This window comes from Ambystoma mexicanum, chromosome 11 (assembly GCF_040938575.1).
Source record: "Ambystoma mexicanum isolate Mex_15411 chromosome 11, UKY_AmexF1_1, whole genome shotgun sequence".
Taxonomy (NCBI): Eukaryota; Metazoa; Chordata; class Amphibia; order Caudata; family Ambystomatidae; genus Ambystoma; species Ambystoma mexicanum.
In genome coordinates this window covers 197,494,882-197,519,756 of record NC_090934.1, presented here as the reverse complement: position 1 = coordinate 197,519,756, position 24,875 = coordinate 197,494,882, and the positions used below count along the sequence as shown (strand labels likewise).

The following is a 24,875-nucleotide window of genomic DNA, read 5'->3' as shown; positions in this document are numbered from 1 at the left end:
AATATGTAAATTAGGGCTTCCCTTGGGCATCCCAGACTAGGCACTGACTTAGTTGGAGTACTGAATTGAAGTCGCTTAACACAACTAAAACAAATTAATGCTTTTATTGTATGCTGTGTGCTCTGGTAAACATTATCTGGTGCGGTTTCAGCTTCACGGGCAACCCTCCCTTTGGCATATTGACCTTGGTGTTGTGTTACTGTCTGGACTCCGTGAGGCTTGGAAGACTGTGTGCTGAGCAATTTTATGTCAGGATGCAGTAGAAACTGAGGACTTGCAGGTTTTGGCCAGAGTAATGGTGGCACTTCTGTTTTCTCTCTGTCATGTTAGTGTTCTTCGTGTCTTTTGTGTGCTCTTCATGCCTATTGCATGTGTACCCTATCTACGTGTCCTCAAAGCTCCTACTTTCTATAAGTGTAAAATACTTTGTGGGCTACTTGTGTCACACAGCATTTGTAATCTTAATGATGGCTATATTATTCTTAGTGTTTAACTGACAGTTCACTGAAGATTTCTTAGTATGTATCTATGTTCATACATGGGAGCAGGTGAGGGCAAAATGCACAAAGTAGTAGTTTATTCCTCAAATTCAAAATATTGCTGAGACAAACAAATTAATTATGATCTCCTAGCAGTGACGTGCAATGCACTCCTTCAGTACTGGAAGGTTTCAGACCCAGAATAGAAAAAAGAACCAGAGTAGTTTGATGGGGACGGTCATCCGCTTTTGATATGGAGGAATCCTATCCTCGTTGTTGCTCAGACTTTAAAGCTGTAATCTATGGTGGCCCACACGTCTCAGTGTTATCACCAATGCTATCCACTGTATGAATTCTCCATCTCATGGCATTAATCTTGGCTCATGACATGGCCTTTTACAATGTGCTTCTCATTAACGTAGCAGACGTTTTGTTGGCATGTCACCATGTCAGGACTTATCTTCTCACCCTTGATCAATGGGTGAACCAGACTGTTTACAACTCAACCCCTCATGATAAGAGGAGATGATAGTGAGACACCACATGGACAGAGTGCAGTGGTGGTATAATACTTTGGATCAGATTACGTACTTTTCTCAAGCTTCAACAGAAAGCCTAAGCCTACATATGTCTTGTTTGATACCAGCTTCAGTCCAATATGTAATTTCTTCAAAAACAGAGACCATAATACACCAGACCTGGCAACTTTACACTGCCTCCCAGTGGACAGCAGCGTAGAATTAAATGTATTTCACCTCAGAGGCACTTATTTCATCTAAAACTAGCTCCAGCATTATCCTCTGATCAGATCTCTTCGATACCTGGGGTGGGGGGCGGGGGGGAATTCCCATGCAAATGCCTAAATGTGGGACATCCTGAATTGGAATTGGGGTAGCTGTTTTAGCTATCTTACAACTGGCCAATGAAATGTTATTCCCATTTTCCTACACAAATTTACAACAAAAAAAACATAAGAACTTCTTGTTACTGGCCCTTTGTGATAGCTCTCTGTGTATCTCTCACATTTTAGTTTGTTTACCTTAAACTCATTTCACCGTTAGACATGTTTTCTAGCATCATTGCCAAGGGGCTGATTTTTTCATTATTGGACAGTTTTCAGAGCGCATATAGCATAACATAGAATAGCATAACATAAAATAAACTATAGCAACAAATAACACCTTACATAATTTGACAGTAACATACTATAACACACAAGGGTTAATCCTATCAGCAGCACCTATTTGACCATACTTCACTCCTATCGCCCTTGCCTGGACTGAATACTTTGCACTTCTAATGTATATCACAGCCAAAGCCCCCAGCACACAGTACAGGTCAAACCAGCTAGCATCTCGGATCCATCATTAAATACTTTCCTCTTTGAATCACTCCAAAAGAACTTAGGCTCACACCAACTTGAATGTAGGAACATCATTGAGTTCCATCTCTACAGCTGTAATGACACACTTTGCACCTTCACAGACAGCTTAACAAAACCTTACAAAAGCAACCTGTACCCAGGTGCACGCAAGACTTCAATGTGTAATGTTATGTAATTTGTCTTTTGTATAGCGCCTTTATTCTATTGGTATGGCCTCAAATCACTGTAGGTGAACACCCTTTGGGTACCATCGTCTGTGTGCATTTGGCACAAGCTAAATTGGGTAGGGAAGCCTAGGTCCCTACTAGCTACCCATATAGTGGTGGCAAGTGGATGAGAGCTCTGACATTGACATGAGAGTATCCAAGAGTAGTGGTATTGATTATTATTCATTATCCAAATTATTTTTGTTGTGTATAGCTGAATTCTAATGGCAGAGGTGTTGTGCAATGTGTCATTGGGAGTTGTGTATGGTTGCAGATGTGTGCGGGTGAGTGGTCTTGCCTTTGGCTAACTTCCATAAACATGGAGTATAATGCGTACTTGTATTCTCTGGTTGGCTTCTTGGTTTCGTGGAAGTAGCATGGACTCTCTCAGGAATTACCCAATTTGGTCATATATTTTTGGTCATAAGGTCTTTCTGACCTAATTATAGGTGTTACTTTTTACTTTCATTTTGACATTTTTACTTGAACATGAGAGGCAGGGGTTGCAGGGGTGTTACCCGCTCCTCATTTTCAAGTATCTTCAGCCTTGGGTGTTGCAGGGGTGTCCTCTGCATTCTTTACAATGTAGGTTGGGAACAAAAATTGCTTGGGCCCCCATTTTCAATGAACGGTCAAAACGGGGTCCTGAGCAGTTTTACTGAGGGCAGTCTTCATGTGAACAAAACGTTTGCGAGCAGATCGTATATATCCCTCTCTCCTGTGTTCTGCTGGAGATTATTAGATTATTCTTACCATCATTCAGCGATTTACATGGATGTTCCTTTCTGGCCCCGCCACCTGAAGCGGCCGGCTAGCTAAAGAGGATAGGGAATGTCAGGGTAGTAGGGGGAATGCCAGGTGGTCCTCTATGCTTCGGATGGTAAGCATCAAATAGGGGGGCTTGGATCGAGAAGGAAGATCCTCCTAGTCTAGTTGATTTGAAAGTGGGGATGACTGGGAGGAGTGCAGTGCCTGAAAACAGGTTTCTGTTGGGTTGGTAGCAAGTGATTTTCTGTTGAAGGGATTCTGGGCCTGTCTTGCCGAGGGCACAGTGCATGATGCATATGGCACTGAAAGTGGCCCATCTTCTGACCTGGAGCCAGTGGAGGACATGGAGGGTGGTGTTAATTTGCTCTCTGGGGCTGGAAGTGAGGAGGAGCCTAGATGCAGAATTATGGACCATTTGAAGCTTCCTGACTTTATAAGCAGCGGCATCCAGGTAGAGGGAGCTTGTGCAGACTAGGCGGGAGAGGACTATGGACAAGATTGCAGTGACTCTGTGAGGGGAGGAGGGGTAAGGGAAGATGCATCTAAGAATGTGGAGGTGTAGGTAGCAAGATTTAGACACAGTGTTAATGTGGTGTGAATGTGTCAGGTCAGTGTTCATGGTTATGGCTCGCCCACTTGCTCCAGTCTGTACCACTCTCCTTGGACATGACCTCACACATTTCTTCTTTCATCACATGAATTGGGCATGCACTTAGAGATCTCCCATTCACATGGTATGCTTGTCAGATATATTGTTACATGACTTGTCCATTTTGCTTGAGAAATAGTTACTCCCCTTTTTCGTTTGAGGGTGAGGGACCTATTATTTCTTAAGTGTGGATTAATCTGGGGGAAATCACCAATCTGCACCTCACTCTGGGATACTACTAAGGATGGAGAGCTTATGACCACCAGGGCCATAGTCCTCCTCAATTTGGGCGGAAGCTGCATGTAGACTTTTGAACCACAGGCCCAGTAGTGGTCTGTTAATAGAGCTGTGCCTATTTTCATATCAGGCACACCAAAGACGTGTTTGCATCCTTGGTTTTCCCCTACTTTTATTGGGCCCACATTTCTGAAGCATATGATGGTAGTCTTCAGTGGTATTATGGGTATGGATTCTGCTTCATCCTCTTCCCATGTGAGCAAGTTGGAACTTCCAGTTCATTCTTTGTGCCACCCATAGTTTACATTCTGCACACCCTCTATGAGTCCTGCTAGGAGTGCTTGCGTCTTACAACCCATCATCCCTTCGACCCTTCCTACTGATGTGTACATGTGTCCTTACATTAGTAACTGAGGTCTTTCCTATGATATTATATGATATGATTGGTTATTTATTGCAGGCTTAATACCCAGAGGTTTCCAAGCGTGGACCTGGCGATCGAACCTGTGTTGCTCCGTGTCATCTTTCTTCAAAAGCAAGCACGTTGCCCGTGAGATATCCTCCTGAGACCTAGCACCTGGTATCTCCTTTCCTGCTGTATTTGTGCTTTGCAGTAACTTATGTTCTGGCATCTTGACATCTCCTTTATTGGATCAATCTAGGGTTTACTTCATCACCTTATTTTTGTTTTGGCATCATCCATCATTGCTTTCATTTTTATAGAACTGCCCTCATGATGGAACCTTTTTTTTGTCATCCATCACAGTGTGGCGCTGTTCCTTCAAATTTCCCCTAGTGGTGCAAAGTGCTAAGTGTGTTACGCAATGTGCTTTGTATACATGTATTTCTGTGGCTACGAATATCCTGGATGCACTCATGGCGTAAGGTATGAGAGAGCAAAAAAACAGCTCTCAACAGACGTCTCGCTCCCCACTTTGCACATATGCTGATACCACAGACTATTGGTAAATCGTGCGATTCATCCATATATTTACTCATGTACATTGGGTCATCTAGCGCACTTCTTTTTATCTGTGTGCTCACTTCAGAGAATTTCTCGGGGGTTATGCTCATGTTTACTGGTTTATCTGTATTATAGATGATCACACAACCATAAAGGTCAGGAAATCTAACTTCTGTAATTAACTAGGGACAATGTTTCCTGTTTGTGCTGAGAGAATATTTGCTTGAATTTGGTATATGCATGGTTCTATCAAAGAAAATGCTCTGCCCTTTTTCTTATCAGGGCTCCTTTGTTAGTCATATAAATGAAGTGTTATAGACATTGTAAGTGCTTTTCTGTTTCTACACAGTATAACAGCTGGTTCGACGTTTCAGGTTCCTGAAAGAAAATAATGTTTCACTTGGAATGAAAGGATTGAAACAACACAAGTGCCTCCTTTAACGAACGCCAGCTAGGAAAAAGGTTCTCTTGCAAAAAATGTTTTTATCTCTATTTCTGTTATTCTTGCTGTCACTTTTTATTGGCTCTTGTCACAGCTCAGGTTTGAGATCACCAAACTTTTTCTTCACCTTCACCTTCAGGTTCAGTTTTTGCAGACAAGGGGATGTCTCCTTTGTACAGCTTAATGTCATGGAGGTTCATCCAGGCAAAGTGTCCTCCTATTTTTACTGCAGATGGGGTGGCAGCTTCTATGAAGAATGACCCCTCAAAAAGAGGTTAATGCCATCTTCTGACGAAACTCCTTCATAATATTCAGTCAATGGGGTAAAGCAAAGGTTATCTTAATAAGGTGACAGTGTTAGGTTGTTCGATGCTTTCATCTGTTTTCCTCGTAACCCCCTGCTGCATCTGCACCTGTTGATAAACACTTCACCACAGCGGTAGCCGATGGGAGTGTGAGTGTATCTGCGAGCTTGTCTAGTAATGGTGCATGATGTACTAGTGTTCAGTCTTCACGCAGGAAGCCCTTCCTTTTCCCAGGTGACAGTGCTGCATGTATTGTTTATGTCACATGGGCGGAGTGTACCGTTACTGCCTCACCTGCATGTGCTTCAACTGCTAATATTAATGCTACCAACTCTGATGCTTGAGCTGTGAAATGTGCCAGCAATCCTACACTTGTCACTGTCTCAAAGCTGTCATTCAATGTTGCTTTCACCAGTGCTGTCCCCCTGTGCCTCTCACCTATACTCTGATTGATCGATGAGGACCCATCAAGAAAGAGAGTTGCCCCCCTCCAAGTGCCTTTTCTTTAACATGGTGTACCTCATCATGATATTCAGTATAGTTTGTGCAATGGTGCACATGCTCCCCCTCGTTCATTGATTCTGCTATGAATCTATCCAGGTTTACCACTCAACACCTGACAATTTTGATTGAGGGGTTTGATATAATAACCGTATAACCAGATGCTCTCTGTGTTGTTACAGTGCTTTTGGGCTTTTCAAGAATAGCAAAAAGAGCATGCTCGACAATCACTTTTCCTGCACAGCCCATAGTTATGCTGGTGGACTTCTCAATTGCGAAAGTGCTGCTGCTGATGCTTGCTCACATGGATAATGGCCTCGCATTACTAGGTCTAAAATCCCACTATAAGATTCTAGTTGTTTGTGTCCAATGGTAGTTTTCTCTGCAAGGACAGCTGTCATTACTACTCCATCCATCTGAATGGGAAAACAAATATAAATCTTCATTATAATCAAGGATTACTAACACTGGGGCTGTGCTAATTGCTTGTTTTGAACTCAACAAAAGCATATATCATTTCACCTGCCCATGCTGTGTCCATTTTGTCCCTTTGTGTTTCTTTCAGTACGTTAAAAAGTGGCCAGAAACATGTTTTTTAGTCGAAGACCCATGCTGTACAATAATTGCAAAGGCCTATGAATTGCTGTAATTCTTTCACTGTCTCTGGACTGCATCTTTTCATTATTGCTTCTGCTCTCTCAGGTGTTTCTTCCTTCCTTCTTTTGATATTATTGGGCCTATGTATAGGACCTCATACTGACAATATTGCATTTTATTTTTGTCCCACCTTATATCCCTACTCTGCCAATACTGTCATTAGCTTCACTGAACCTCGCCTGCACTCTTCTTCTGTGGTGTTACACACCAATATGTCATCCAAGTACTGGATGACCGCACTGCCAAGTTTTATGCTTCCCATGTCCATCTGTGACACTCGGTTGAAGACCGAGGGTGAATCACAATACCCCTGTGATAACTGAGTATGTTTCAGTTTAATTCCACGGTAAGTCAATGGGGCTCCTGGTGTAGGGGAACTGAAAAGAAAGCATTTTTTTTTAAATCGATCACTGTGAAATGATTAGCTTTCGATGGGATGTTATATAATATCATAGCTGGGTTTGGCACTAAGACAAACTCTGACTCGACAACATTTTTTAGTGGCATAGATCTTGTACGAATCTCCATGATGCCCCCATAGCCTTCTTTACTGGGTACACAGCTGTATTGCATGTTGATTCTGATGGCACTAATATACTTTTGTCATACATCATCACAATTGCACAAAATCTATGGGAATGGGAATTGGCAAACGGATGTGGCTACATACCGATTAAATATGCATTATACAGTTAATTGGATAAATGATATCTGATGGCTCCTCCTGAGACCATCCCAATATTGATAAAAAGTAAACATACATCACTTCTAGGAAAAGTAATTGACCGGCATACTACATGGTGGGCGGCATGACACTAACGGATTCAATATTTGGCTTCTTGATACCCAACCTTGGACATCTGACAGGTCATCAAGATATGCACCAGACAGTAGCATGGGGAGAGAGGCCCATGAACTGTCTTCTATTCATTAAAGAAATTAATATCCTCATTCCTTAGACCATGAGCTTGGAAATCCATATCTTCTAGGCCTTGGGTCCGTGTGTGCTTTTAGGGAGTACCACAAGGTTCCTATCTTCCGCTGGCACCTAATGAATAGCCAGTGTCTTTCAATTATAAGTCATGTGTTAGAGGACTGTGTATGAAGTAGAGTGACCTTCGATGTTGCCATCTTTAGCTCAGATTGTCTCTATGTCTTGTTGTACCTGCCTGGGAAAGGGGATATGGTTGTCTGAGTGAGTAATGCTTCTTAGCTGTGCAGTGTTGGATTGGGTGCAGTGAAGAAGATATGGATGAAGTATTTACCTGCCTCCCAATAATACTGTCAATGGTCACTGGTACACATTCCACATCAGTGCTATCATTCTATCACTCTCTTTGATCTCCTGCTACAGCTGTACTGAAATCATTCTGTCATTGTTCCAAAACCTTTTCCACGCATGTACTGAGACCATTCTGGCACAACCTCGAGCCCCATTTCACAGATGTACTAATTTTGTTCTATCACTGTCCTTGACTCGGCCTGCTACAGCTGCACCGGTATCATTCTTCCACTAGTCTCTGGTACCTGTTCCACAGCTCTTCTAATATTCTCTCACTTTTCCTAACCTCAGTGCCACAGCTCAAGGATATATTTCTGGCACTGGTCCCTGATCCCTCTGCCATATCTGGACTGATTGCAGTCCGTCACTGTTCTTGCTCTCTGCCGCAGGAACAGCTGTACTGTTTGTTTGTTTTGTTTGTTTGTTTATTTGGTATAGCGCAAAACCAAACCCAAAAAGGGTAGCTGGGCGCGGACAGTACAAGGATACTTGAGAACTTGGTTACAGGAAAATGCATTTATGCAGTAAAAATAGAAACAAGGTACATGTACAAGCGAATATGAAAAATGCAGATAAAGCAAGATGCAGAGAGAAATTAATCTAATTACAAACATCAGGGTCTCGAGGGTAAGTGGCAGTAGGGGGTCAAGCTAAGTGTCATTGGAGCGTATCCAGGTGAGGACTTTCCGCCTGAAACTGGGATAGGGTTGGTCCATTCTAAGATCAAGAGGGAGTCTGTTCCAGGTTTGAGCAGCTATGACCGGAAAGCTGGAGCCGCCAGCTGTGTTCTTTTTGTATCTAGGCACCACTAAAGTGTAGGCATTGGACATTCTAGTGGGACGGTTTGATATTCTCTTGTTGACTCTGTTTGCTAGGTAAGGGGGCGCTATATTGTTAAGACATTTAGAGGTGAGGGAGAGGGTTTTAAGGGAAATCCTATCTTTGATTTTTAGCCAATGGATGTTTTTTTCTACAGGTGGAGATATGAGCTCTATTAGGAATATTTAAAGCTACTCTAATAGCGTTATTTTGGAGAGTTTGAAGTTTATCAAGGATATATTTGTTAGATCCTGCATATAGAGCATTACAGTAATCCAGCTTGGATATGATGAGTGCATTAGCTAGAGTAATGCAGCTAGTTTCAGTTAGAAATGGTCTACATGCACGGATCAGTTTACAAGTATATGCAGATTTAATTCTGTAACTGGTCCCTGATTCCTATTCTACAGCTGTACTGATTTATTCTGTCACTGTCCTGATATCTTTTCTTACCTGTGCTGAGTACATTCTGTCACTGTCCTCATCCCCATTCTACACTAGTGCTGATAACATTTTATCACTGACCTAAAACCCTTTCCACACATGTACTGAGAACATGCTGGCACTGTCCCGATCCCCATTTCACATATTTAATGATATGGTTCTATAAGTGTCCTTGATTCGCTCTGTGACAGCTGCACTAATATCATTCTGTCATCACTGATCTCTCATTCCTATTCTACAACTGTACTGATTTCGTTCTGTCACTGTCCTAAAACCCTTTCCACACTTGTGCAGATGTAATTCTATCACTGTCCTTGTTCTGCCCTGCTACAGTTCTACTGGTATAATTTTGATACTGGTCTCAGAGCCCCATTTCACAACTCTAATGATATCATTCTGTCATTGGTCCTGACCCTATGCCACAGGCACAGCTGAACTGGTATTATTGTGTCACTTGTCTCTGATCATTATACAACAGCGTTCCTGATATTATTGTGTCACTAGTCCATGATCCCTATGCGATAGCTGTAGTGACATAATTATGTCACCATCTCGAATCCCTGGTCACAGTTGTATTGATATTATTGTGTCACTTGTCTCTGATCCCTAAATGACAGTTTTAGTGATATTATTGTGTCACTAGTGTCTGATTCCGATGGAACAGCTGTAATTATATCATTGTGTCACTAGTCTCTGATCTCTATGCGATAGCTGTAGTGATATCATTCTGTCTTGTCCCTAACCCTCTGCAACAGGCACAGCTGTACTGATATTATTGTGTCACTAGTGGCTGTACTGATATTATTGTGTCTCTAGTCTCTGAACCCCATGTAACAGCTGCATTTATATCAGTGTGTCACTAGACTCTGATCCCTATGTGATAGGTAGAGTGATATTATTTTGTCCCTGTCCCTGATCCGCTGTGCAGGCACAGCTGTACTGATATTGTTGTGTCACTAGCCTCTGATCCCTATGCAACAGCTGTATTTATATCATTGTGTCACTAGTCTCAGATCCCTATGCGATAGCTGTAGTGATATAATTCTGTCACTTTCCCTAATAATGTACTGTTATTATTGTGTCACTAGTCTCTGATCACTATATTACAGTGTAACTGATATTATGTCACTAGTCTCTGATCCCTATGCAACGGATGTAATATATCAACAATACCTGTAGTGATATCTCTCTGCCCTTCTTTCTAATCCACTGCGTCGGGAACAGCTGTACTGAAATTATTGTGTCACTAGTCTCTGATCCCTATATGCCAGCGTTACTGATATTGCTGTGTGACTAGTCTCTGATCCCTATGCAACAGCTGTAATTATATCATTCTGTCACTGTCCCGAATCCCCTGTCACAGGTACACATGCACTGATATTATTGTGTCACTAGTCTCTGATCCCGATACCTGAGATTTACTGATATTATTGTGTCACTAATCTCTGATCTCTATGCAACAGCTGTAATTATATCATTAGGTCAGTATTCTCTGATCCCTATGCAATAGTTGTAGTGACACCATTCTGTCCCTTTCCCTAATCCCTGTCCCTAATCCCCTAGCCACATGCACAGTTGTATTGATATTATTGTGTCACTAGTCTCTGATCACTATTCGACAGCTTGACTGATATTTCTGTGTCACTAGTCTCTGATCTCTATGCAACAGCTGTAATTATATAATTCTGTCACTGTCCTGAATCCCCTTTTACAGGTACAGCTGCACTAATAGTGCTGTGTCACTAGTTACTGATCCCCATACCCAAGATTTACTGATATTATTTTGTCACTAGTCTGTGATCTCTATGCAACAGCTATAATTATATCATTAGGTCAGTAGTGCCTGATCCCTATGCAATAGATGTAGTGACACCATTCTGTCCCTGTCCCTAATCCCCCGGCCACAGGCACAGTTGTATTGATATTATTGTGTCACTAGTCTCTGATCACTATACGACAGCTTTACTGATATTATTGTGTCACTAGTCTCTGATCCCTATATGACAGCTTTACTGATATTATTGTGTCACTAGTCTCTGATCCCTATATGACAGCTTTACTGATATTATTGTGTCACAAGTCTCTGATCCCTATATGACAGCTTTACTGATATTATTGTGTCACTAGTCTCTGATCCCTATATGACAGCTTTACTGATATTATTGTGTCACTAGTCTCTGATCCCTATATGACAGCTTTACTGATATTATTGTGTCACTAGTCTCTGATCCCTATATGACAGCTTTACTGATATTATTGTGTCACTAGTCTCTGATCCCTATATGACAGCTTTACTGATATTATTTTGTCACTAGTCTCTGATCCCGATGTGATAGCTGTAGTGACACCATTCTCTCACACTGTCCCTTATCCATGGTCACAGGTACAGTTGTATTGATATTATTGTGTCACTAGTCTCTGGTCCCTATGCAACAGCTGTAATTATATTATTATGTCACTAGTCTCTGATCCCTATGCGACAGCTTTACTGATATTATTGTGTCACTAGTCTCTGATCCCGATGTGATAGCTGTAGTGACAGCATTCTCTCACACTGTCCCTTATCCCTGGTCACAGGTACAGTTGTATTGATATTATTGTGTCACTAGTCTCTGGTCCCTATGCAACAGCTGTAATTATATTATTATGTCACTAGTCTCTGATCCCTATGCGACAGCTTTACTGATATTATTGTGTCACTAGTCTCTGATCCCTATATGACAGCTTTACTGATATTATTTTGTCACTAGTCTGTGGTCCCTATGCAACAGCTGTAATTATATGATTAACTAGTCTCTGATCCCTGTGCGATAGCTGTAGTGATATCATTGTGCCACTGGCCCCAATCCCCTATCACAAGCACAGCTCTACTGAACTTACTCTGTCACCGGTCTCTGATCGTTATGCCACAGGTGCAATATGATTCTGCCACTCGCACAGCTGTACAGACAGCAGTCTGTCACTGGTCTCTGATCGTTATGCCACAGGTGCAATATGATCCTGCCACTCGCACAGCTGTACAGACAGCAGTCTGTCACTGGTCTCTGATCCCTTTTCCACTGCTTCACTGATATGATTCTGTCATTGTCATCGATCTTCCGCATCACCTGTTCTGATTTGAGGCTGTCACTGTTCTCTTATCTGTGTGATAGCTGCACTCGCAAGAGCACAGTATACGGGGGGAGAGGGGGGCGAAGGGGCAGATGGCACTTTGCTATTTAGAATAGTGGCTAATAACCCCTGAAGTGCCCTGCTGTAGGCATGAGAGACAGTGTGCAGTGTGGATGTTACTGGAGATGACACATGATTGACCTGTAAGCCCTTTGCGGGTGGTGCACTGTTAGAGGCCTAGTGAAACTGACCAGTATCCGAGATGGACATCCAGCGGGGAATTCTTTGATATTTGAATGATGCGCGTTAAAGCACAAAGCTGGAAGGTTAGTTCAGCAGGTTGACTGACCGTTGCTGAGATCTCAACTGTTCAGAACTGCCCGTAAACATTATCCCTTTCTCCAATTACTTCTAAAGAATGAGATTTAAAATTACTGTTCCGGCCCTTTTATTTGAGGTGAGATGCCCTAAAACCGTTCAAGGGGTGGTTGGGCGCCCTCACTTCACTTTCTTGATTATAGTCAGGGTCAGGTAAAAAATGGTATCTGCCCTCTTAATACAAATTAAAAGATTGCACCCATGGTTGTACGGGTATAATTTTGTCTCTCTGGGCCCTGCATATCAGCAGCAGCAGCAGCGATATAAGTCTGTCACTTCTCCCTGTCATAGCAGAACTTATATACCGTTGTCACACTGATCGCTGCTTAATAGATGCACTGATATGAGCCTGTCACTGTTCCATGACCACTGGGTCAACTTTGTCCGGATATGAGACTCTCACTTTGTTGTAATACAGTGCCAGGGTTGCCCTGACACAAACTGGTCACTGCCTCGCTGCTTCTTGTGCTTTGAGCTTTTGGATCTGACTTTGTCACTACTCCCTGTGACGTGTGTACTGACATGAGCCTGTCACTGCCCTCTGATCCTTGTGCTGTGAAGGAATGGATATGAGTTTGTCATTGGTTGTCATGAGTCTGTCACTGCCCTCTGATCCTTGTGCTGTGAAGGAATGGATATGAGTTTGTCATTGGTTGTCGGTCCCTGTGGCATGTGTGCAATATCATGAGTCTGTCACTGCCCTCTGATCCTTGTGCTGTGAAGGAATGGATATGAGTTTGTCATTGGTTGTCATGAGTCTGTCACTGCCCTCTGATCCTTGTGCTGTGAAGGAATGGATATGAGTTTGTCATTGGTTGTCGGTCCCTGTGGCATGTGTGCAATATCATGAGTCTGTCACTGCCCTCTGAGTTTAGGGCTTTGTTTTTCCTTGATAGTACCTCGTCACTTACATTCCACGGATCCCTCTGTCACTGCGCGGATCGCTCTGTCACTGCGCAGATCGCTCTGTCACTGCGCGCGGATCCCTCTCTCAGTGCTGTTGAGTTGGATCCGGGCGCATAGGTGTTCAGCACAACCTCTGCTTAATGTGCAGCTGCCCTGGCCACTTGCAGGATCGCACCTGGTGCCTGTCCAGTGCAGGTGGCCAGAAAGTGATGGCCCCGCCCACAGCTATTGTGGAGGCATCATTCTTGAGACATTACCAGTTTCCTCCTGTCTACCAGACCACACGCATGTTAGCTCCTGGTGACTGCCCCCGTGGGGACATGGGGGCTGGTGGAGCAGGAGGAGCGAAGGGCGTCTGTGTATCTCTGCAGGCTGTGCAGTGGCCCAGATGGGGTGCTCTCATTCTACTGAAGGGCGCGCACTTTCTTCTCCTCCTGCCCATGTCCCCTAACTTGGCATCAGGAGAAAACACCCCGCGTCTGGCATGTAACATTCAGCGGAAACACACCGAAAATAACAAAGTGTGCATTATCCACAGCTGTGCACGCACCACAAATCTCTATATGTTGCCGTGATTCCTTCTGGGTGGCTCTGAAACGCCACCAAGGAGCCACCATTAAAATGCCTGGAGATGTGATTTCTCCAGGAGTGTTGAAAGGACTGATCACAATTTGTTTGTTCCTCTTTCAAGAGTTTTCTGGTGTACTACAGTCTCTCTGGCCTCTAATAATGGAAAAATCTGACCGGTGACACTGCCGTGGAAGGGACGTGGTGGACGTACCCCAAAACTAGCAACTAAATATGATAGATGAATCATCCATTGACAACGATTATGTTTATGTTTATTGAGTTTATATAGCGCTGTACTCCAAAGCGCTTTACATTATAACAACAGTACAAAAAAACAGAAGCATATTTACAAACTTCGAAACAAACCAGTGGTACAGTATACAGAACTATTTGCTCGAGAGAGGGGGGGGAAAGGGGAGGGGGAAGATCCCGGAGGTCTTAACGCCCTTGGGCAGTTACAGCATCCAATATGGTCATCGGGAGGATGGGGAGGCAGGGAGGGGAAGGGGGCAGGGTATGGGGGGAGAAGTAGGGAAGGAGAGTCGGGGGTGGAGTGGAGAAGAAGGGCTTTCAGGGAGGAGCGGAAAGATGGGTCGGTACGGGCGGAACGGATAGGGAGAGGAAGGGAGTTCCAGTGGAGGGGGGTGAAGGGTTGGAAGGAGCAGATGCGTGAGGAGGTACAAGGGGCTGGGGGTACAGTGAGACGGTATTGGTCAGCTGATTCTAGTCTAGTTCTGTCTTTCCAAATGTCTCTCATCATGACCAGTGTCTGTCTGCCCCAAGAACGTCAAGGAAAGAGGTTCAGCTGCAGCGCCGAATGGCAGAATTTCGTTAGATGTGTGCACTGGTTTTTTTAAAGTTATTTTTTTTGCCTGGGCTCACATCTTTTTTTACGGTCAGTCCTAATGTGTTTCAAATTCCACTGTTGACTTACTGCATGCGCTTCTCAGCACTGAACAAATGTGGCTTTGATGTAGAGAACCTCACCAAAGCGCATAACCTGTTTTTAGCCTTGGGCACAGCTTCAGAGTATCCCGTGAGTGGAATTGAGGTATTGTAATGGCAGGAGAGTCAGACTGAGCTGCCGCCCAAACTCCCAACGAGACCAAGAGGTTGGCCTTTAGCCTTCATGAAGAGAAGGGCAGGTTCAAAGAAGATTCTACTTTAAGCCCTTTTATCCCGGCATACGCAACTCTACCTTTAAACTCAAAGGAGGGATTCACAATAAAACATGATGAGAATTTTGGTAGCAAGGCTGAACCCTCAGGCTTCCCAGCATTCCTCTTAAACCATGGCACTTGAGAATTCCTTTGACTGAATATTCCTTACCATGCGATGTCCCTCACTAGTCTGTAGCCGAGCTTGAGTCTATGAATTTTTGTAAAAGTCAGAGATCTGTGGTGGGTGACCCACATGGCAAGTGGGCATGAAATAGTACAGAGATGGTTAATATTCAAGTCAGAGGATAAAGGTCTACACAGAAAGGCTGTCAATGGAAAATGTGTTCTTCACCGGTGCGGTCTCAGGGTCTTTGTTAAACTTTATGATGCTATGCCAACAACTAAAATGTCTCATGAGAAGTACACAGAAAGGGAACTGCGCACACGTCTTCAATGGTGCAAAGGTCTCAACGTACAGAACCCAATGGTTCAATTCCACCGTGGTGCATGGCAGCGTCACCGACACAGGTCTCATGCATAGTGGGGCTTTTAGACTTCTGGGGTGGCTTCGGGAGCTATATAGCACCAAATGTTCATGTGGAGGACAGGTTCCAGACAAGAAAGCTTTCCTCATCAGAAGCACTAAATCCAGATGGATCTGACACCTAAACAATCACACCTCAGAAAGGTGCTATGAGGGAATCAGTTCTCCTCTCAGCGCGGTCCAACCACCACACTCCTACTCCGCGAGGAAAGCGGGGATTCCCTTATCAGTCACGGTGTCGTCTCGATGCTTTACTAGAATTTCCTGCCAAAAGTGAAGCAGGCCGCTACAGCTCAGGACTCTCCCACCGAACATTAGGAAACACTGGTGCACTTAAGGAGTTGGGAACATCTCTGCCGCTGGAAATCGAAACACTTGGAGGAATCGGGAGATGATAACCTCTTTGGGTACACATATTTGGGGAGGTAAAAATAACATCTGAGGATTTTAGGAACATATGAGAGATGGTAATATCTTTAAGGATTACAGCATCTAGCAGCAGGACTGTAACATTGTTGGTGGAACGAGAGATTTGGAGGAATGAAACATTTGCTGAGATGATAACATTTGTGGGGGGTCGCATCTCTTGCGCGCAAACATTGACGTCATTACCATTGGCACGTGGGGGGACACTAAAGGACTTGTACAATGATGTTCAATACCCTCAAAAAGAGCCCTCCAGTGTGAAAGGGGGCTGCTCCCGAGAATCCACTGGAGGGCTGCTCTTGAGGCTGTTGAACATGGCAGCTGTTGCAAAGTAGCAATACTAGACTTGACTGGAAGCTGCAGGACAATATGTATAACAATAAGAGTGAATAAGTCATATTACAAAGTATCAATAATGCACTTGACTTTGACTACAAGAAACATTTTTCATCTGGACAGCACAATACTACAAGTCTGAGGCTGGCGTATTTACAGGTAGTGAACTTGTAGAATGCTATTTTGCAATGGCAGTGTTACCCACTTTTCACTTGTCGTGCCTTCTTTTGATCATTCTTCAGTTTTCTTTTATTTTCTTGTTTAACATTTTCATTTCTGTCTCCACATTTTTCATTAGTTGTGCGTTTTTATTTGCCTTCTTCTTCACTTCCCTCTGACGTTCTGTTTCCTTTCTTCGTTTCTTCTTTCTATATATCTCATTCCCATTCCACCTTTCCATTTCATTTCATTTTTTCATTGCATATCATGTTCATTCATTCTTTCTTACATTCAATCTTTTTGTTGTGCCATATTTCATTAATGTGTCATTTCGTTCTTTGCTGCAATTCATCTACATCTATTTTTTCTTACTTTAGTTATCTCTCTATCATTCTTTCATTCATTCGAACAAACCTTCTTCACTTCTTGTTCTTTCCTTTTTTCTTTCCTGTGTTCAAATGTTTCCTTTACTTCATCAGTCTTTTCTTCATTTTTAGTTGGTCTTTCTTTCTTGTCTTTCCTTCTTTAGGTCAGTCCATTTTTTTTCGTTATACCATTCATGTTTTCCTACTGTCATTCATCATTCCACTCCTCCTTCGTGTATACGTGTTTGCTTATTTCTTCTTTATTTTTATCTCTCTTTAATTCTACCGTCCTTTCCATCATCCCATCTTTTTTTCATTTTCCCCCTCTTTCTCTCATTCCTCCTCTCTCTTATTTGTTCAACTGATAAACAACACAAACTCCACCTTTGCAATTGTCTAGTGGACGATGAACCGACAAGAAGATCTGAAGTATTGAAGTATCGAACTGAAGTCTTTACCAGAGCTTTTTTTTCAATTCAAATGTGCCAAGCATAGTTCCTGTCACTAAATGCCATGATCAGAGCAAGGATACATAGGCACTTGCTGTGACTGGCGGCACATTCGGTGCACTCTTCAAGCCTAGAATAGCATAGCAGCTGGAAGTCTCACCTCTGAAGGGAGCCAATTACATAGGACAACAGTTCACACTGTAACAAAATCCTTTCCTATTGGTTACTGCAAAGCGCTTTATAATTCTCCCTTTTCACTTCCCCCATTTGGGGGTCAAGGAATATTTAGTTTGTGGTGCATGTTGTGTACATTGTCACTGATACATCATCTTGTGGGTCTGATGTAGATTTTTTGGGCTCGTTTTTAGAGCTTTCATTGGTGATGGTGGAGGGGCTCCAAATTAAGCACTCCAGTATTAATGTAAAAGCTCATTCTGTATGTAACTGAAGCAACACACAGATGTGGGTTGTGAGTATTGTTTCTCCAAACTTCTTACATTTCCTTATACATCACCGATGAGATGCAAAATGATGTAAGAAGAATTTAAACGTGTGATTATGCCACTTGAGGCCCATTTCATTGACATTATTCTGCACGGTTCACAGTGACTGTGCACTGCTGAAACGTGACTTTACACTGCTGACATAAACCTTGATTCATGGATCTGTGCAGCGTGTATGTTTCTAGTGCACTGCAAAAGTGACTTTGTACTGACTTTGCACTGCAAAAATGAACTTTGCACAGTTCCATGAATCAGGGTTTATGTCAGCAGTGCAAAGTCACGTTTCAGCAGTGCAAAGTCACTTTGAACCGTGCAATAAATTCTTCCTTTATTTAGTTTGTGGGTAGTGCCGCAGATTGAGACCAAAAAAAACCTACCCTATCATCCTAAGATATGATCAATATTTGTATTGTTATTCAAATAGTTTATTTGGTGCTCCCATCAGCACTCAATATTGTGACTTTGTTAAATGTATTGTAAAGCCAATTATAGAATGTTACATATTAATGCTACAGTTAGGGCAAATCAATAAATGTCTCCCTTACAGTTCAAACATATGTTTTAAGGAATTGACATATTTGATTAAAGCCAGCACATGTCTTGAGTTAAACAACACTTCCCCGGGGTATTCTGGCTGATATGTGTGGGTAGTTAATAATGCACCCATATAATAAAATAAATGCGCATGGGTACACATTGATACACCATTTTCAACAGCAAAAGAAAATGAATAAACACATGATAAATGTGGACATGTGAAGTAAAAACATGACCGCTGATGGCAAGTACTGGTTTAGCCGAGGATTTATGCAACTACACATAGAGAAAACATATGTTCACCCATTCAGGCTGGATGCAGACAGGTGCAAGAACCAATAGGAAAGGGGTTTGCTAAAGTGTGCACCATTGCGCCATCTAGAAGGCTTACTTCAGATCTTACACCGCCAGCCTTGATCGGATGCCATGTTGGATATGTGTGAATTATTTTCTACTAGTCATAGGAAGGGCTGATACAGGATTACTCTCATCATAATGTCTATGGACCGGAGGTAAGGTTGGTCTGTTATTTCAGAAACACGTTTGGCAGGGATTTCATTTTGAGTTATCAACATTTCTAATGCAACAACCACCAGATCATTACATTGATGACACTTACTGGAAGAACATTGAAGATGGTAGAACTAGTGTTTTATAAATTGAAAGAAGAAAATAAAGCAGGAAAAGAAAGAAAGGGAAAAAGTAATGAAAGGGGGAGAAAAAGAAAGGGACAAATGAGTATGGAAAGAAAGAAAGAAAGAAAGAAAGAAAGAAAGAAAGAAAGAAAGAAAGAAAGAAAGAAAGAAAGAAAGAAAGAAAGAAAGAAAGAAAAAAATGGAAGGATATGAAAGATAACAAGAGAATGAAAAACATGAAAGAAAAGACAAGAAGGGAAAAATGAAGAAAGAAAAGAGAACAGGAAAGAAGAAATGCCCATAAAAATGAAGGCAAGAAAACTGGAAAGAAGAATTGGAGAAGGGAAAGCGGGTTGAATAGAGTAACCAAAGATGGAAATAAGGAAAGAAAAGAAATAGCTTGGGAAAAGGGAATGAAGGAATGACGACAAGAAGGAAGGAAAAACGAATTAAGAAAAGAAAAGAAAGAAGGAAAAAAATCATGAAAGAAAGAAGGAATGAAAGTAGTGAAAAACGAACGAAGGAAAGAAGGAAAGGGGCAGTGGACTGGAAATAAGAAAAGTTGAAGTGGAAGAGTGATCAAATGAACGAACTAAAAGAAGAAAAGAAGGACATGGAAATAGAACGGGCATGAAAATGAGTAAACAAAAAAGTAGTAAAGAAACATAAACAATGAAAGAAGGAAAGAAAGATTAGAAAGTAAGCAACACAATAATCAAATAAAGATGGAAACAGATATAAAAAAGAAAAACTAGCAAGCAAAGAAAAGAAGTAAAACAAGGAACAAAAAGAGAATGAAAAGTAGAAACAAAGTGAAAGGAATGAAAAAATAAGAAGTAATGAGAAGGAAATCAATTGAAAGAAAACATGAAATGAGGACGGGGTAAATGGAAAGAAACAAATGAATGAAATAGATCATTTAGAGGAATTAGTTAAAAAAAACGAAATAATTTAAAAGGTAAGAAATACAAAAAAATAAAAAATGAAGAAGGCTAGAAAAAAAGAAAGGAAGAAGGAAAGTGGGCCAAAATATCACTCCAGAGTAGCATTGACCTGTGGTGCATGTGACGAGGTCAATTTCATAATGATATAATTGTGCTTCATAGTTGAACAATGTTTCCTACAGTGACGCTTTGTAACATCCGCCATTGGCTGCCATGTTTGTGGGAAGTGTCCCACAGTGATGGGTCAAGTCTACCGTTCCTACTTTGTAACAGCCGCCATGGTTCCTACTTTGTAACAGCCGCCATGGCTCCCGTGGTTGTAGAAAGTGTCCACAGTGATGGGTCAAGTCTACTGTTCATACTTTGTAACAGCCGCCATTGGCTGTCATGTTTGTGGGAAGTGTCCCACAGTGATGGGTCAAGTCTACCATTCCTACTTTGTAACATTGCCATGGCTCTCATGGTTGTAGAAAGTGTCCTGCAGTGATGGTCCAAGTCTACTATTCATACTTTGGAACAGCCGCCATTGGCTGTCATGTTTGTGGGAAGTGTCCCACATCGATGGGTCAAGTCTACCATTCCTACTTTGTAACAGCCGCCATGGCTCTCGTGGTTGTAGAAAGTGTCCTGCAGTGATGGTCCAAGTCTACTATTCATACTGTGTAACAGCCACCACTGGCTCTCATGGTTGTAGAAAGTGTCCCACAGTGATGGGTCAAGTATACTATTCATACTGTGTAACAGCCACCACTGGCTCTCATGGTTGTAGAAAGGGTCCCACAGTGGTGGGTCAAATCTACTATCACTACTTTGTAACAGCTGCGCGATTGCATCTCCAGGTTGTAGAACGTGTCCTCCACTGATGAGTCACGTCTACTATTGATACATTGTAACAGCTGCCACTGGCTCTTGTGCTTGTAGAAAGTGTCCCACAGTGATGGGTCAAGTCTTCTATTCATACTTTGTAACAGCCGTGCAATGGGCTCTCCAGGTTGTAGAACGAACCCTGCACTGATGAGTCAAGTCTACTATTGATACATTGTAACAGCTGCCACTGGCTCTCGTGCTTGTAGAAAGTGTCCCGCAGTGATGGTTCAAGTCTACTAGTCATACTTTGTTACAGCCACCACTGGCTCTCGTGGTTGTAGACAGTGTCCCACAGTGATGGGTCAAGTCTGCTGTTCATACTTTGCATGGGTGTAATTTTAGGGGGGGTGGGGTGTTTGTCCCCCCCCCAAACTTTCATGGCACACCATTTTGTCCCCATTCATTTGGCTGGGGCACCTTTTCTTCAGATGTCATGCACCCCCCCCCCCAACATTTTCAGCAAAGGTACTCCACTGATTCTTTGTAACAGCCGCGCAATCCGACCATAAACCAATATATTAAAATCACGTATTCCTATAATTTGGCGCAAATTCCTGGATCTTTTTTCTTTTTTCAATAATATTAAGATGGCAGCTGCGACCTTCACATAGGCGTTGGACCATCTCAAGCAGTTTAACATACTTGGAGGTCGAAACGTCTGGGTGCCTGTAACATTAGTCATGCATTACAGACATGGGTCTGTTAATATCTGGACAGCTGTTACATGTGAGAAATGAAAACATCGAGGAAGACGGTCACAGTTATTATTAGGGATATTAACATTTGGAAAATCTTGTCAATTGTGGGTCCCTGAAAAATCTGGGGAGACTACCAATTTTGGAGAATTCCATCATACTGCCAACAGTAGCATTCGGGGAATTGTTGCAAGTGCGGGAGGGTGACATGCCTGAAGCACAGCAACATATGAGGGTGAAACACACATTAAGAATTTGCGGACTGTAAAGTGTTTGAGAGGGTTGAACCCTCTCTGGGGTTTTACACGCTGGGGGCTGTATTCTAAGTGGGGGATCTAAATGCCGGTCAGTTAGCACACAGTGCGCTAAGCGCTTGCCCCTAATATCTATGTGCAGCCTGCTGTGGCAGGCTTGAATCCAGAGCTCCGCATTTCATCCTTCCGAGGCCGATACATTGCGTATCACTCTGTGGGAGAATGTCTCCTGGTATTTCAGCACTCTAAGACCTATGGGCGTATAGTGCGATATGAGAAATACATTATTATGTATTATACATAAGGCATTGCAACATATCTGGAGTTTATTAATATCCATTGTAATGTTGCATATGCTATGGATGGAAACATCTGTGGGAAGGAGCATGTGCTGCCGGGGGAATGGACCACGTTTCCTAAACTAGCATCTGGCTGAATGTGTTTTCCTTAGTGGTTAAATGGGGCGTTGGTATTTTTGGGGACGCAGTTAGCTTCCCTGGGAGAAGTGGGTGGTAAGAGCTCGAGTGTGAGTCCGGGTAATAGCACTTGGACCAGGGGAGCTGGCAATGTAGGTTCGCTTTGCTCGTTCAGATTCCAATCTCTGCAGGCCGGACCGACTCAGCCTTTCATCCTTCCCAGGCAGCCGATACACTGAGTAGCATTACATTGCGAAATGCTAACACCTGGTATGAAAGTGCTTAGACGTGGGAGGAATCTGACACGAAGCGCTATTCAGAAACATGAATGTTGTCTGGCATCTGAGTCTCGCGGAGAATTAAGCGCATCACAGCACGCCAGGGAACGAAACGCTGTTCACTGACATCTCACAGGTATGATGTATGTGTCTACATGCGTGTTTGCCAAGTAATGATTTAAACCTCTCTAGGTCACACATGTTAAATTCCAGGTTGTCCTACCGTAGACCTGTCAGTTTTTTTTAAAAAAACACCTGCCTGCGGCGGGGGTTCGGGAACCTGTTTTACTGAGAAGACACCGATGGCTATAATTGGCCTCTGAAATGCCCAAACGTCAGTGCCACTGTGTCATGACGTGCCCTTGTCATCTGCATTCATGTGTCTCTGGCTAGAATGCACGCTCCGGGCTAAGCCTGGGGGACAGTCACTGGGAAATGGGGCCAGCCTCTCGCGCGGTCACCTTTAAATTCCCATCCCAAAACCGTCTTAATACCTACCTTGACACTGATAATGGCTACCCTCTCCGCTCGTACTACCCAGCCACAGTGGTCACTGCCAAACGCCCCACCTCACTTTAACACAGTTTCAGTAGTCAGGTGACTCAAAGCAAACACTAATATTAAAGGATGTGTGTGACCCAACTAACATCTAGGCGTATGTTTGCCTATGGTTAACCGTACCCTCTCCCCTCTCGACATGTTTCCATCAATGGTCCCCATGCACTCACTCGACTTTCCGCAGGGCAGAGCAGAGCAGTGCGATCAAAGAGTGGACAATTAAACATTTGGCAGGTGCAGGCCAGGGAAGCATCGTGTGCCTGCACCCCTTTCCAGGTGCCAGCGCAGTGGTCGAAGTGAGCAGGAACGTTGGGAGCAGCGTTCTACTACTTCAATTTTTAACTGTTACCAGTTCCTCTACTTTTTGCAATCCTTCTGGCCATTCCGGAACTGTTCATAGTAAAGTCAAAGCACACTTCTCCATTTTACCACCCAGCAGCAATTGCAGCTAAACTGAAATCTGTTTCAACTCAATGCCAGCGCCCCTTTCCAGTTGCCCGCCTGCCCTCCTTCGCGCCTCTCGGGTGTGTTTGCTTACACGGAACGGCCTTACAGTGCAGAGTGGCAGCCCCCTTCCTCCCGGTCCAGGTTCGGTACCTCGGCTGGAAGCCGGGAGAAGGTCGGGTATTTGATGGAGTGCTTGATTCCAACCCTTTCCCCCTCGTGCAGCTCATGTCCGCTTCGTCCATCTCTCAGCCCTAGGACAAGTCGAGATCCAAGGCCAAGCATATTTCTCAAACTAGCGCAACGTCGATCCCATCGGTTGACGTAACTGGAATCGACCCCCCCTCAATTCTTAGTGTGTCACATGTCTCGGATGAGATAACCCTAGCGGCCCCCACCCACCACTTTACTCCAACCACTCACCCCCCAATGTCTAACTATCAAGGGGGGGTTAACATCCCCGGATGTTGAAGGTCTTAGAATGGCACTGATGACTGCCCCTTTGCCGCCCCACCCTACTCACACGCAACACAACTCGACACGTTAACAAAGTGCCCAGGTGTCAAATATGTCACGAATGATTAACTCAACCAATGTCTACCCCCATACAGATGTCAGGGCAATCTGGGGTGTACTAGCGCCAGAACTCCCCCCCCCCCCGTTCTCGCTATCCGTCAAAGAATATGCCCGACTCCCCGCGTGGCTAGAGCGCCAGGCGCTGCAAGCTGCTCTCTTGGCACTTGAACACCAGGTGTCCACCCACACTCCATACAACCGAGATCCCAGTCCCCATATCCTTACCTGTCTCTGTCCCCTTCTCTTAGCCCTTCTCTTTCGTTCTGACCCTTTCTAGCAAGCGGTCCGTATAAGAGGCTCAAATGCACCTGTAGGACTCGCAGCCACGCCCCTCGCAGAAGCCCCGCCCCAATACACTGCTCACCTGTGCAGGAAGGATGTACTAAGACAGCTTCGCTGGGGAACGCTTAAGGTGGAGACCCCCCATTCCACAGGAACCCTCCCAGAATACCACCACATGGCAGGCACCTAGTGGCATAAAGAGGCAACGCGTGCCAAGGAGAAGCATAAAGTGGCAAAGATTGAAGTTCTTAAGGATTATCAATAATGGCATAAATCAATGCGATGTGACATGGCAGGAAGCCTACACGGAGAGCATTGAATATGTGACATGCCAAGGTAGGGAAC

At 43.5% G+C, this 24,875-nt stretch overlaps 1 protein-coding gene across 1 annotated transcript in view; it reads right to left on the bottom strand.

The window, feature by feature from the left end:
- Positions 1-24,562, bottom strand: part of LOC138503230 (uncharacterized) — a 204,708-nt gene extending 180,146 nt beyond the window's left edge. The window contains exon 1 of the mRNA XM_069622816.1: positions 24,474-24,562. The gene's annotated coding sequence lies outside the window, so the exon portion shown is untranslated. The remainder of the gene's footprint in view (positions 1-24,473) is intronic.
- Positions 24,563-24,875: the final 313 nt, after the last annotated feature.